The 10,938-nt window shown below is 50.4% G+C and overlaps 1 long non-coding RNA gene across 1 annotated transcript; it reads right to left on the bottom strand.

Annotated features, from left to right (window-relative positions):
• Nucleotides 1–991: 991 nt before the first annotated feature.
• LOC110743392 lies at nucleotides 992–3,963 on the bottom strand. Its single transcript, XR_002522367.2, has 4 exons — nucleotides 2,883–3,963; nucleotides 2,468–2,571; nucleotides 2,001–2,119; nucleotides 992–1,647 (listed from the first exon to the last, which is right to left on the bottom strand). It is a non-coding gene; the product is annotated as an uncharacterized LOC110743392 (long non-coding RNA).
• Between the last annotated feature and the right edge of the window lie 6,975 nt (nucleotides 3,964–10,938).

Genomic DNA, 10,938 nt, shown 5'->3' with positions numbered 1-10,938 from the left:
CTGTCTGCCTCCTTCCCTTTTGAAAGCAAGCTCCATGAGGACAGGGAAGTTTGTCTCTATTCCCGGTGTTAGCCTTAGTAAGTGTTTGTTGAATGAATGTTGGTGAACAAATCCCCAGCATCTAGTGTTCTGTGTGATCCCAGACTAGTCCCAGCCACAGGAGACTTCTCCGCTGTGCTGATCTGGGTTGCAGTTTGGAAGGAAGGAGGTGGGACCAGCGCTCTGGCCATCCATGCGGGAGGTGCGTGGGGGTCTTTGATTTGCCTCCCTCCCTCAGTGGTCAGGGAAGGGCTTTTGACCAGTCCACAGGGGACACCTGCGTAACCAGAGTAGCGAACTCTGATTCAGGCAATGCTTGTTCACCGTCTTCTACCTGAACCACAGGTCCCGTCTTGGAGCCCCCTTTTTTCATAGCCAACATTTGCCAAGGGCTTAGTGTCTCAATTCAACATGGAAACATGCTCCCTGGTGGTATCATGACCTGGCTCGTCTTCCGTGAAGAAGCTGAGGTTCAGGCAGAGGGGCTTGCTGGGGGATGGAGCTGGAGTTTCTCTCTTGCCTCACAAGGACAGCATCTGGAGTGGCCATCACTCTCCTTGGATGGCACTGTGGCTTTCCCAACGGCTTTCCGGCTCATCCTTTAATGTTCACACAAGATCTGTGAGGCGCTTCGGGAAAGGAGTTTTCATCTGCCCCAAGAAATTAGGGTCACTTAAAAAGATTTGCATTTAGGGGCAGCCCAGTGGGAAACCCAGGTTTCCTGATTTGGAGTCCACATTTTTCTACCAAAACGTGGTGAAGCAATTTTTTAAAGATGAGGACATTCCAAGCAAGCTCAGGCTCCTTGCTGTGGCCAGGAAGCCCCCACCCCGACCCCAGCGCCAGCGATGGCCCTACCCACACGACTGGCCCCGCCCACTCTTCTGGTGCCACGCCCCCAGGCCGGTCTTAGGAGGGGTCCTTCTGACTCCAAACCAGGGACTTTGCACATGCTGTTCCTGTGCGTGGAAGGATCTCATCCCCTCGCTCCACCCCTTGCATCCCCAAAATCACTTCGCCAAGCCTCTAGTCGCTCAGGTCTCAGTTTCAATTTCCCTTCACCCAGGGGCCATTGCTTAACCCGTCCACACTGAGCTCCTCTGGTTCTTTCCATTTGGCAACTTATTGGTTTCATTCATGGGACTTACCGCAACTTGCAGTCCAAAGTCCCTGTTTGTGATGACCTTCTAAGGCATCTGTCCTGTTAGTGGAACACCAGCTCCATGAGCACGTTCTGTCCACGGAGGCTTCCGGGTGCCTTGTGCCTGGTGAGGTCGGCACGAGGTGTTCAGGAAATACTACATAGTAAAGAAGAGGGTCCCTGAGGGCTCCCACATGGATGTGATGAACGCTATGCTATTGCTGACGGTTTCTACGGGAGTGAACGAAGGCGTCCGAACGCCGAAGTAAAAAGACAAGAGGATCTGTTTTAAAAGAAGGGGTCGGGGGCTCCTCGCTTCTAGTGAGCAAAGGCAGCTCTGAGCTTCCACAGCCCTTCGTATTTATTAGGGAGAAAGAGCAGGGAGGGAGAGGTAATGGTTGGTCAGTTGCTTAATTAATCACAGGTGCACATAATTGCGTTCTTCATACAACAGGCGTCAGATGTTCCTATAGGTAATCACAAGGAACAGGGCGTGACTACCCTCAGCCCTCCCTCTGGGGGCAGATGCAGTTGTCAGTTTTCCAACATCCTGCTTTCATGAGAACATTTTTCCATTCACTGATAGAGCCTCCAGTGGTATACTGAGTTGGTCATGACCCCCATTTTCTTGGCCTGTAACACTCTGTAGGCTGGGGTTAGCTGCTGAGCTGGGCTGGGCTGGGCTGGGAGCCTGGCCAGGCTGGTTGTGATGCTGGCTGGTGGCAAGGAAGGAGGAAGTATTCGTGCGCCCAGCAGATGTATTTATGTGGCCCCTGCTGTGCGCCAGGCACTCTGGGGTGCAATGGTGAATCCATCTTACCTGGTGAATACAACGTCTCCAAGAGGCCAGCATTAGATGGCGCTCAGTGCTCTGAGGGACAGAGCCTTGTCCTAAGGGAGCCACAGCACTTAAGGGAGCTGACCAAGCTGAGGCGCTGCCTGGGGAGGGAGGGTAGAGAGTAGAGGAGCAAGGCTGAGTGCCAGGGAGGAGGAAGGAGGGGGTGGAAGAGAAGACACGGGTCTGCCTGAGGGCCGAGGCCAGGTCTGAGGGAGAGGGAGGGCTGGGTAGCAAGCAGGGGCAGAACACCACTACCCACACCCTAGCTCCACTCTGTTGAGTCTACACTAGGACACTCACCCACTCTAACCCTGCACACCTGTGGATGTCTGAGAGGCACTTTTCATGCTGTTCACATATGAGGAACCTGGGATTCAGGATGGGCTCCGTGTACTGCAGCCACCTCAGCCAGCCCAGTGGCAGAGCTGGAGTGAGCTGCGTGTAAATACCTCCAAAGTCACCACACGCTGATCCGGGACATCATATTCTGTCTTCACCACCCAAAGCAAGGTTTGGCCAAACAAGCTTCTCTAGAGTGAACTTTCTGGATTTCCTAGGAGTTGTAAAAAGTAAAAAAATAAAACCTCACTAGCACTGTCTGAAATCATTCCTTTTTACATTCTGCTTAAAATCCACATTTTTAAGCAATTCCAAATTGAACTGGCTTGATTGCATCCCCTTTCAGGACGCTCCTAAGATAAGTGGGTGCTGAGTGGTTGCCTTCCCTGTGAATTTCAGGGATGGATGGCTTTTCTCCCATGCCCTTTGGGGACTGGCCAGTACTTGGGCACAGTGTCTGGTGTGAGCTGGGACAGCAGGCGAAGGTGGCCACCTCTCAGGAAAGGAGCGGGGAAGATGACTCACTTTGAAGCTGGCCTGGGGTGGGCCTGCCCTTTTCATTGCCTGCTGGCTCATTGTTTCGGTTTCCTGGGGCTGCAATCACAAAGCAGCACAAATTAGAGGCTTACACAACCGAGATGGATTGTTTCTCTGTTCCGGAGGTGGGAAGTCCAAAGTAAAGGTGTGGGCAGGGCTGGTCCTCTCTGAGGGCTGGGTGGGGAGGAACAGTTCCAGGCCTCTCTCCTTGGCTTGTCCATGGCCATGTTCATGGTCACACTGTGTTGTCCTTGTGTGTGTGTGTTTGTCGCCACATTTCCCTTTTTCTGTAGGGACACCAGTCACATGGGCTGATGCCTCACCCTAACGACTCAATTTAATTTGGTAAAGACCCTCCCTCCACATGAGCTCCCATTCTGAGATACTCAGGGTTAGGACTTTAGCACAGGCACTTCAAGAGGGACACAGTTCAGCCTACTGCACACATCCTGGGGCCAGGTGCAGAGAGCACACATTGTCAGATGGAGGATGGACCTGGCCATCCTGAGCAGCTGGGCGGGGCGCTGTGGAGAGCCCAAAGGCCAGGCTGATGGCCTCTGCTCCAGCACAACTGCATGGGGCTGACGGGGATTTGTGATGCTGACTGTTGTGATGCTTTGTTCACAGGAGGCTGGGTGACAGCAGTGAGGGGAAATGACAAGGTTAGCTATGAGCCCAGCACCTCAAGAAGGAACTGACCCAGGGATTTTTTTTTTTTTCATCATCTCGAAGAAGAAATTGCTTATCATGATGTAGCAGGACGAGCCACAGACAAAGCTCCTCAGACACCGGATTAAAGAAGCAAGAGGTTTTTTATTTGGCCGGGAGCTTCAGCAGACTCGTGTCTTAAGAGCCGAGCTCCCCGAAGAAGAAATTCTTGGCCTTTTTAAAGGCTTACAACTTTAAGGGGTCCACATGAAAGGCTCGTGATAAATCGAACAAGCGTGGGAAATGTGACTGGGGGGCTATATGCATCAGCTAACAGAACAAAAAGTTTTACAATGCTTTTTTTCATACAGTGTCTGAAATTTACAGATAACACAAGTAGTTTAGGTCAGGGGTTGATGTTATTATTATTACTTTTTTTTAACTCCTAGGGCCGGGTGGTGGCGCCGAGGTTGTCTGGCTATTTATCTTACTTTTCTTTCTCTCTTTTTGCTTTCTCTTTTTCTTCCTGTCTTGTGAACTAAGCAAGGTAGGGGGAGGAGGGCAGCAGGAGTAGTAGTGGTCTCCTTCCTTAATGCGGGCCAGGTGCTGGGCTACCTTGTCTCTTGACCTTCCAGATCCTCACTGCGACCTGGAAATAGAGACACTCACTGTTGCCATACCCTTGGCCTTCCCATCATCAAGGCTGGGCAGAGTGGTTTGGCCTAAAGTTTTGATACTTAGGACAAAATTAAAGCCCCAGCTCATCTTCTCATCCTCCCCTTCCCGGGAGAACACGGAGAGGATTGGACCTGGAGAGAAGAAGCCGACCAAGCATGTTCCAGGGTACTGGCCATAGCACCCCAGGGCTCACCCACCAAGGGGAACTGCAGGGTAACAGCCTCGTGGAAAAACTTCCTCCCTCTTCCTTTTTCCCCTCCTTCTCTCCCTGGGTCCTTCCCTCCAGTCTACCGCTGCTCTCTTTTGCAGCACACAGTCTGGATACTGGCAACATCCTTAAATACAGGGCTTGCCCTGGAGTTGCTCCCTGGGTAATCAAACTAATTCTCAAATCAATATGTCATGTATCATGTGCATACTATACCACATATGACATGTGTGATGTATATGTATATGTGTTAGGTAACATCCAAGATATCATGGAAAGACAAGTCCCTCACTCCCTGCTCAAATTTTTAGCCGCGATGTGACCTCAGGAGTGGGGACTGTGCGGCGGGTTCGAATTCCTCAGGGGAGAGACTGCCTTGTGCTTTTATTAGGGGGTAGAGTTTAAAAGCATATGTATTTAGCATTATGAATATAAATTCTAGCACTATGAATATAAATTCTAGTTCTGTGAATATAAATTCTACGTTTGGAAGAGGAAATTACAAACTTAGAAAAAATAACATAAACTGCAGTAAATTAAACTTAACAGATTTTTTGTCTTGTGGAGCATAGAAAACCCACCTCCAGCGGTGACGGCACCCCTTACCCTCATTTGCCCCCATCCAGAGTCTATGGGGGAGGTCAGCGTGGGGAAAGAGATGCTCAGCTTCGTCCAAAGCGGTTTCCAAAGGTCCCAGAACCCCGGGTTGTAGACGCAGAAGGCGGGGGCGGCGTCCACACTCGCGCACCGCAGCCCATTGGCTCTCAGGGCCCCACCAGGCGGGACCCTTCCCTCTCCTCTGCCACCTGGAAGGGACGGAGCACCTGACGCGCGCATCGGGGGCAAATGTCGCAAGTTTCTGTGACGTGAGGTCTTTGCAAGCTGCCGGGGCTTTCCACCCACAGGGACACGCGGCCTGCGCCCTCCTAGGCGTGCAAGTGGGGCAGGGAACTGGCGCCCTTCGAAGCCCCAGTGGCCCGGAGCCGACAGCGCGCAGGAGGAGGAGCCGCAGAAAGGGGCCCACGCCGCAAAGACGCTGTTGTCTAGGACCCCGCGGGGTTCCAGGGCTAGACAACTCGCGCCCCAGCCGCGCCGCCCCATCTCTAACGCGCACCCCGGCCGCTCCGCCGCCTCTGCCGCTCACTCCGGCCAGCCCGGCCCCCGCGGCCCCGCGTTCCCCGCTTCCCGCGGCTCCTCCGTCCAGCAGCCAGCAGAGGGTGCAGCCGGGCTCCGAGGCCCGGGCCCTGGGCGGCGCCGCGGGAGAGACGCGAGTCTCGGGCTGGGCGCTGTCGTAGATCGGGAGGGTGTGCAGCGTGACTGCGGCGAGCCCCGACGCCTGAGAAGTCGAGACCTGCTCTCCGGGGAGCGGGAACGGGGGGTTGGAATTCTTTGGAGACGGGCCTGGGCGCTGGGGAATCCAGCGGGTCCGGAGGACCCAGCTTGGCCCTTGAGGCGCTCGGGCCTAGTCCAGGCCATACAGGTGTGCAGGGCAGGGACCAGCTATAGGCCACATGCAGCTTAATATGCAGTGAATAAAAAAGACCAGACGGACCCGGGGTTCATGACTCCATCTGAACAAACCGCCCCCGCCCCACATACCATTCGCCCCTCCTGGGTCCGTCCTGTCCCGTTGGTGGGAGCAGAGGCAGGGAGGATCATAAGGACTCTCCCCTCCAAGGCGAGGACTTGCCTGACCTGCTTAGCCTCCCAGGTGCAAGTGGCTTCGTCCTCCCCTAGCTGGAGTTAGAGTGTGTGTCCATGCTCCGAGTGCTGGACAGTGGGAGGTACCCACCGTGTCAGCAGAAGGACGCGTGAATCTATTTGAGATAAGGTACCAAAGAGCTGCAGAGCATGGCTCCTTGATGCAGAGGCATTAGGAAGCGAGTTGTTTCCTTGCGATGGATGATGAAGGACTCCATTTTACAGAGGAAGAAAGAAAACCCCTTACCAGCAAATCAGCCGCCTTCCAAGTCCAACCTAATTGACCAAAGTTAGGTGATTGATGAGGTTATTGATGGACTGGACACCAGTGAGCTGAGAATAGGCAGTAGTTAATCCCCAGTGTCCACAAAGAACCTGACGGCCACTGTCCCTCCATGTCCCCTCCCAGCCCAGGAGCCAGCCAGGCATCTGGGCACCGTTCACCGGGTTTCCCAGCAGGGCTGTGTAGGGGTGAGCACAGGGTGGCCCCTCTCCTTCACGAGCCCTTAATTTCTTATGGTAACATGTGTCCTTCTCACAGGGAAAACTGAACCCAGGGTGAGCTTATTCAAAAATGTGTTTTTCTATTCCCCTCAAAAGAAATTGGCAGTAAATGTGTTTCTCTTTTATACTCTCTGGAATTTTATCTGTATTTTGAAATTCCTGCCAAAACCCACAGTCTTAGGCGATGCATTATTTAAAAATCAATTGACTTTCAACTAGAAATGGAATGTGAACATTATAAAGCAGAAGCTACTCTTCAACTCTTTTCCTGGTTTCCCGGAGAAACCAGGCAAAGAGATGATGTGGCAGTTGGTCAGAATCTGGGGGAGACAAAGGGTGGGCTTCCTGGGGCCTGTGCTCCCTGGGGCCAGGTGGCTGGGTGACCTCAGGAGACACCCGAGGGTGTCTCAATTCTCTCACTGCTGAAACAGGAGGGTGGGACCTATGGATTGTCCATATCCCTTCTAGCTTGGATCTGTCATTCCACGGGTAGGTGCTGAGAGCCTACAGGTCCCACTTGGCAGCCTTCCGAGTTATCTGCTTGGGGAAGGTTTCGTGATACATGGTTTGCATCCTGTCCTTGAGTAAAGGGTCTTCTCGTGAATCCCTCAAATCTTCTCGTAACCTCATCCTACTGTCGACATACAGATCAGTATGGAAAAAGGACACTGATTGATTTCTGTTTTATTCATTTTTATTTTTTGGAAACGGGCTTTGATCTGTGGCCCAGGTTGGAGTGTAGTGGCATGATCATAGCTCACTGTAACCTCAAACTTCTGGCCTCAAGGGATCCCCCACCTCAGCCTCAAAATACTCTGGGATTACAGGCATGAACCAGTGCACCAGGCCCTGGTTTGTCTCTGAATCATGAAGTTTTGCCAGTTGTCTTGCAGATAGAATGCTTTAGCCTGTGTTTGTGTTGTAATCTGAAGCTAATGACTGTAACCTCTTTGGGACATCCTGGTACTCTCCGATGGAAAGGACAACTCCAATGTAAGGAGTGCCCTCCCCTCCCTGCTCCTAAACTTTCTCATAGAACTATTTCGACCCTGGAACAATCCTCACATTTGGCTTCCAGTAAACCTTTCTCAAATTATTTCTGCCTCAATAGCCTTAATTTTGGCTGACAGTATTTAGCAGTTTAGCTGCAGTACAGTTAAATTTTATACAGTGTGTATGAGAAGGGAAAGTGTGGGAATTTCAAGTCAGCAGACTTGCAATCTTGGAGTGGGGAAGGCTTTTAAAATTTTGATCCCAAATCCAGATGTGTATATATATACATTTATATATATATATATATATAAAATAAAATCAACCACAAAAAATCTTCTGAATGAAAAAAGACTCATAAAATAGTAATGACCAAAGAAAAAAAAAAGAAAAAAAGGAAAGTTATCCCAAATGAAGGGACTAATTTCTTCTTTAATAAATAAAGAGTGCCTCCAAATCAAACAGAAAAAGATCAACAGAGAAAGAGGTAAAAATATATATCTCTATATATACACGAATGGCCATTAAACATGTTGAAATATGCCCCATTTCATTAGAGGGTGCAAAGTGAAACAGTGAGCTTTCTCCCATAGCTGTATTGACTAGGTACCCTCATATATGGCAGGTGAAGGTATGCATTGATTAAACCTACTGGCTGGCAATAATTATCGAATTAAAAACACTCATACCTTTTGACTTAGGAATTGTACTTCCAGGAATTTATCCAACACATCTTTTGGTAAGTGTTTGAGGCAGACTTGCAAAGTTAATCACACAGCATCGCAAGAGTGAAGGATGGGAAACCACCTGCTAATAGGGAACTGATTGAATAAATTACCACGTATCCACAAAAGGGAATGGCATCGCGGACTTTCTGAAAGAGTTAGGCAGCTCTGTATTTGCCGATGCGTGTTTCTAATACATCTCGGTGAACACAGAAAATCAAGGTGCAGATGGGCAGAATCTCTGGTGTCTGTCTACTTTACACGGATGTCTCTGGAGAGACATGCAGGGAACCTGATCCAGGACTCATCTCTCGAGAGGAGACTGAGTGCCTCGTGGATGGCAATTAGAGGGGAACACATTGTATACCTTTAAATTTTGTTCCACATCTGTGTATTACTTGTTAAAAATAAATAGGGCACTTAAAACCGTCAAGTTAACTCCTATGGGAGAACATTTGTGTGGTCAGAATGAAAGCGTGGTGGCTTTTGCACTGGAATTGGAGTGGATTTCCTTCTCTAAGTCAGCCTCTGATGAAGGAGTGGCTTGTGGTGAGGAAACCCGTCCTCAAACTCTGGCTGGGAACCGAGACTGCCCGTGCACAGCAGCAGAGGTTGCCCATGCCACGCTCACCACAGAGCCCTGCTCATGAGTCCCATGGTAGAGGGAATTGCCTGCTCTGTGGAACTGGTTGCCATGCCTTTTAGAGGGATGTTGAATGTACACAGCAAATTCATGTCCTGTGTATCTACGACGCCATCTGGGCCTCACCGAGTTCGCCTGAGGAACCGAGCTCCCGGCCACCGGGGCCTGGCTTGCAGCACAGCTGCTCATATGGTTTGGCTGTGTCGCCACCCACATCTCATCTTGAATTGTAGTTCCCATAATTCCCAAGAGTTGTGGGAGGGAGCCGGTGGGAGATAATTGAATCATGAGGTGGTTTTCCCCATACTGTTCTCATGGTAGTGAATAAATCTCATGAGACCTGATAGTTTTATAGGGGGGAACCCCCTTTTGCTTGATTCTCATTCTCTTCTCTTGTCTGCCACCATGTGAGACGTGCCTTTCACCTTCTGCCATGATTGTTGTGAGTCCTCCCCAGCTACGTGGAACTATGAGTCCATTAAATCTCTCTCTCTCTTTTTTTTTTTTTTGTAAATTGTCCACTTTTGGGTACATCTTTATTAGCAGCATGAAAACGCATGAATACAGCTGCCTAAATTTATCCACATGCTTCAGGACTCCTCTGAGTTCCCTGTACAGCCCCGGCAGGAGGTGTCATCCACAAAAAGTGGAGGTTGGTGCCTGCCCACTGAGACTGTAGGCTGGTAACACACTGTCCTGAAGAGAAAAATGTGGATGGAGGCCACTGGAGAGACATTAGAACCTGCACATTCCAAAGGCATGGCCTCCACTTCGGCCCACTTAGGTGATTCCCGCAATCTCCTGTCGATGGTCACCACCAGCCCTTGCACAATATCTCCACTTGTGCCATGTACCCGGTACTTTCAGGAGACTTTCCTTCGTACGGTGGGAGATAACTTTGGCCGGAATTTGCATTTCTCCAAAGAAAGAACACATTCCAATATTCTAAAAGCCTCCAAGACACGCGGGAAGTACCAAGAGGATTGATTTCTTTGGAAGCGAGTGCAGTGGTTTATGAGATGTGCTTGCAAATATATGGAATGCCCCCTTTGGTCACCCCACCTCCCCACCGTGGCATCTGTGGTGACATGGAGGTGACTCGGAGGCAGTGTAACTTTGGGGCCTTTCTTTCTCTGGCCTTTCCACACCTCTGCACCTTCAGGACCATTGCTTTAGGAAGCCACGGGTGGCAGAGAGCTCTCAGATGATCCTCCCGACAATCACAGAAGCTCTTTCACCAGGCGACAAGGACGGATGAGGGCACTGACACCACAGGCATTGTGTAACGCATTTCTAAAAACTGCTTTGGAAAGCAGGCAGCATTTTCCCAAAGGAACAATGGAAGTAATGGATAGTATAAAGTGATCGGGGATCGCCTGTCATACCAAGGACGTGGCAGCAAATAAGTCATGGCTAAAACCAAAGAGATGTCATGGACAGAAAAATATAACAACTATAAACTTCCGTAGTCACAGAAGAATATCATTATCTGCCAACACTCAGAATTTTAGGGCTCAATTAGCCCTCCCTGTTCATTTTAGAGGATGGATGGGGAAGGGCGTTCATCCTGAGTCACAGAGCTGGGACTGCAGGGCAGCAGCCCATACTTGGATCGCCTTCCAAAGCTCATGGTACCTGGCTCCCCAGTGAAGGGTGGGGCACAGCAGATCCGGGGGCCCTTGTGCCACTCCCCTATACACCCCACCTATGCACAGAGACACTGTTCCTGAGGACTGCAAATCTCAACTTCTCTGAAATCAATACCCTGCTATAACACATGAGAAACGTTCAATGGATCTTTTTTTCTTGATATGATATGGACAGGTTTTGAGATGAAGGGAGCTGGGGGATTATTTGAATAATCCTTGTCCCTTCTAACTGAACCAGGGTAAAGAGGAACTGGTGGCTCTAGTCATGTGGGGTTTGTAGTCACATGGACAGCAGCGT

The sequence above is a fragment of the Papio anubis genome, chromosome 5, assembly GCF_008728515.1.
Source record: "Papio anubis isolate 15944 chromosome 5, Panubis1.0, whole genome shotgun sequence".
Classification (NCBI taxonomy): Eukaryota; Metazoa; Chordata; class Mammalia; order Primates; family Cercopithecidae; genus Papio; species Papio anubis.
Note: the sequence above shows the minus strand (reverse complement) of the source record. Positions and strands in the feature narration are given on the sequence as shown.